General features: G+C 33.3%; 2 non-coding genes across 2 annotated transcripts; both read left to right on the forward strand.

The window, feature by feature from the left end:
- Nucleotides 1-981: 981 nt before the first annotated feature.
- On the forward strand, nucleotides 982-1,100 carry LOC149421738 (5S ribosomal RNA). The gene has a single exon (XR_016302553.1). It is a non-coding gene; the product is annotated as a 5S ribosomal RNA (ribosomal RNA).
- A 322-nt stretch (nucleotides 1,101-1,422) lies between these two features.
- LOC149421739 (5S ribosomal RNA) lies at nucleotides 1,423-1,541 on the forward strand. Its single transcript, XR_016302593.1, has one exon. It is a non-coding gene; the product is annotated as a 5S ribosomal RNA (ribosomal RNA).
- Nucleotides 1,542-3,704: the final 2,163 nt, after the last annotated feature.

Consider the following 3,704-nt stretch of genomic DNA (forward strand, 5'->3'; position numbering starts at 1 on the left):
AAGCAAATAAGTATGTTGCAATGAGTGTAGTGGAACAAAGATTGACAAATATTGAAGAAAAAACGTGGATTTTGATGCTATTAAATACTTGTGTGCCAAAGTTTTCCATCAAAGTTTAACAATTTAAAATTAAATTTCACAACTATTGAAACGTTTAATTTCAGTTGATTGATATTAAATTAATTATTTTGTAGAAAATGTGAATCCACTTATTGGTTATGTCCGTTTAAAATATTTCAGAGAAACACCAATTATAAAAACATTTGTCAGTTTACAAATGAACACTGAAAGTCATGATTTGTGTTTGGCATACAGATACTAGACACACATTGACAATGAAATACCATTTTCCGTCCATAAGATTTAGTAACGATATTAATCTCTGTGATAATGTAAGCACGTTAGTGTTTTCGAATGAACATAGTAAACATCAGTAAGAAGATAGGTTTATTTTTGTGAAGCAAGTTAATCCCTGTTTATCTTCAGCTTTTCATGCTTTTTCACACAATTTACTACGAATTTTTCACAATGGCATTTATGGAGAGTTATTTCTAACTTACATAATCTAAAACTTCAGCTTGCCTGTAAAGTTAGGTTTCTGTTAGAAAAAAAAAAATGGGTGTGTCAAGCCTACGCAAGACAGAAGTGAAACTTCTAGTATTCTTCTCTCTCTCTCTTTTCATTTCATTCTCTCTTTTTTTCTGTCTATTGACATATTTATAAGTAGCATGTGATAAAAAAAATTAAAAGTTATAAAAAAAGAAAAAAAAAATTAGTTAAAGCGGGGATCGAACCTCGGTTCTTCACGACCACAGTCGTGCGCTCTGCCTGTAGACAGCGAAGATGAGTTAGGAGAGTGAGTTAAACTAGGTATATAATATTTACACCTTGCTAATGTTTTCAGTATTATTAGGGCTTTTTTATACTAATTTTCATATATTTATTGGCAGGTAGAGTAGAAATTAATATTGTTTAGCGTTTGCCAACGACCATACCATGTTGAACACACCGGTTCTCGTCCGATCACCGAAGTTAAGCAACATTGGGCGCGGTCAGTACTTGGATGGGTGACCGCTTGGGAACACCGCGTGCCGTTGGCCTATTTTTTATTTTAATTTCATGTTTTTTTTATTTTTTTATCATTACTATAATTAATAATATCATAAAATTCTTTAACTTTTCAAGTATGCTACAGGCCTAAAATATTACTTAGTGGATTGATATTATGGTCAACCATTGAAAAAAAAAATTCCTACAAACTTATTAATGTAATTACGATCTTTTTCAAGCGCGTATGTAATGATTATTTTTATCAACCTCGCACACACCTTGCTAATTTTTTCAATATTATTAGGGCTTTTTTATACTAATTTTCATATATTTATTGGCAGGTAGAATAGAAATTAATATTGTTTAACTTTTGCCAACGACCATACCATTTTGAACACACCGGTTCTCGTCCGATCACCGAAGTTAAGCAACATTGGGCGCGGTCAGTACTTGGATGGGTGACCGCTTGGGAACACCGCGTGCCGTTGGCCCATTTTTTATTTTAATTTTATGTTTTTTTTCATTTTTTTATCGTTAACATCATAAAAAATTTTATATCATTCTTTAACTTTTCAATTATGCTACAGGCCTAAAATATTACTTAGTGGATTGATATTATGGTCAACCATTAAAAAAAAAAAATTCCTTAAAAACAAAAAAATAATATTCCATGGCCGAGAATCGAACTCGGATCAACTGCTTCGAAAGCAACTATGCTGACCATTACACCACCAACGCCAGTTGTCGAGATGAGCTAAGAAGCATTTATATTTTACTTCAAAACTTTTACTACATCAAATGAACTTTAATCGGTCCCGCATTTTCGTTTCGGTCATGAGTTGGTTTTACTCCTCGAAATTGCATGACGCGCGTAAAGAAGTTTCACTTCAAAAATATGCTTTGTACTCACTTGCGTTTAATGATTCCAAAACAGTCAACTGAGTAAATAATGACAAATAATAAGCTAAATGCAAGGCTCGTTACGGAGTGTTGCTCCGCACTGCGTCTCCCCCTTCCTCCGGTTCCTACTACATTAATATATATACACTTTATGACCTTTTTGTATTATTTTTAAATATTACTAATTTTATTTGAAAAATATTGTTTTTATCACAGACATAGGAATTAATAGACGAGAAGATAATGGCGAGGGGTAAAATCAACTGTTGAAGAACGAAGGGGGTAAAGCTGACTGTGATTCGTCAGTAAATCAATCTGACAGTAAATAGGCATCTCGCATTATAATATCACCATTTAGTTCTTAAAAGTAAAATCTGCTTTTGAATGAATAGACATTTTTACATGGGAGCGCAAATTACTCGCCACGTTATGAACAAATTTGCGAAGTCCAAATTCGGCAAAAAAATTCTTCTATTTTCAGAGTCGAATATTTCGTTTAAGTATTTAGTTAAGACACTTTTATTAATGTTCATAATTTACTTCCCAGCAACCAACCAGCTTTGTGTTTCGCGTCCAGACGTTTCTCGATGTGATAGTATGTGTTTCTACAACTGATCCATATTATACGATGTGAATATGCTTAAAATAAAGTAAAATAATGCTTATATATGGAATGTAATACGACAATTGGGTTTATTCTCTTTTTCACATCTATTTTTACAAGTTTTCATAGCACAAGTCAACATTTTGCCGTGTTATTTCGTAAAATGAACCGATGATGCCTCGACCATAGCTTGCACAAGAATGATGACGTCACGTTTTCAAATTTCACTTGAGGCCATACGCGAGCACAGCCGGCTTCAATGGAACCGGTATGGGGAGTGGGGATAATACGCTTTTAATCACTTAGGGCAGGTCTACTAATATTCATATGTCTATGGTTTTTATAAAGTTCTGAAAGGTACTTTTATTTTAAGCGTGGCAACCTTTCCACACTCCAAAGGATCTAACTGTAAGGAAACCGGAGACAAACGATGTATTGATGGAAAATCTAAAGGTACAGGTACTGTGAAATGATACGTAATTGTACTAGATTGTTAAATACATTACGATAAAATCATCTTTCGCTGATATTAAAATCTTTTAACACTTAACTGGTGTGCATGAGTCAAAATAGACCTGGAAAAACCTATGATCGACTGTAATTCAATGTGCTCAATATTCCTCAGCCGCACGAAATGCCACAAAACATTGCAATGTCTCTTGTTAACTATTATTTTCGTAGTTAGTCCACTCTTAGTTGTATAGTGTGTCTTCTTGTACACCTGTATTTTATTTTGTGAATAACCTTATTATTGGATAATTTTATCACTTCGCATAAAATATAATATTATAATAAATTTTAATTCAATTAAAATATAGGGAAAATTACTAAATAATTGAATTCGGGTCCAATTAGACCCACGTATACCGTGTACGTAAGAGTTAAGCCTGTGACAGACAACGCTACAAGCGCGCTATTTTTTTGTGGTTTGGCCTATTACAGCGTATCGCTCGCTATATATTCGCATTGGTGAGAGATATGCTGAAATAGACCAAACCATGATGCGTATAGCCTAATGTGTCACCTACCTTAAATGCAAGATTTTGCTGCTCTGAATTTCAATTATTGGTACACGTCTAATAAATCGTCTAATGTTTGTTCAATAAAGTGCAAACAAATTGGGAAAACACGGTAGTCATGTTATTATTAT

This window comes from Hesperophylax consimilis, chromosome 8 (assembly GCF_061612785.1).
Source record: "Hesperophylax consimilis isolate HC1 chromosome 8, BYU_Hcon_1.0, whole genome shotgun sequence".
Lineage (NCBI taxonomy): Eukaryota > Metazoa > Arthropoda > Insecta > Trichoptera > Limnephilidae > Hesperophylax > Hesperophylax consimilis.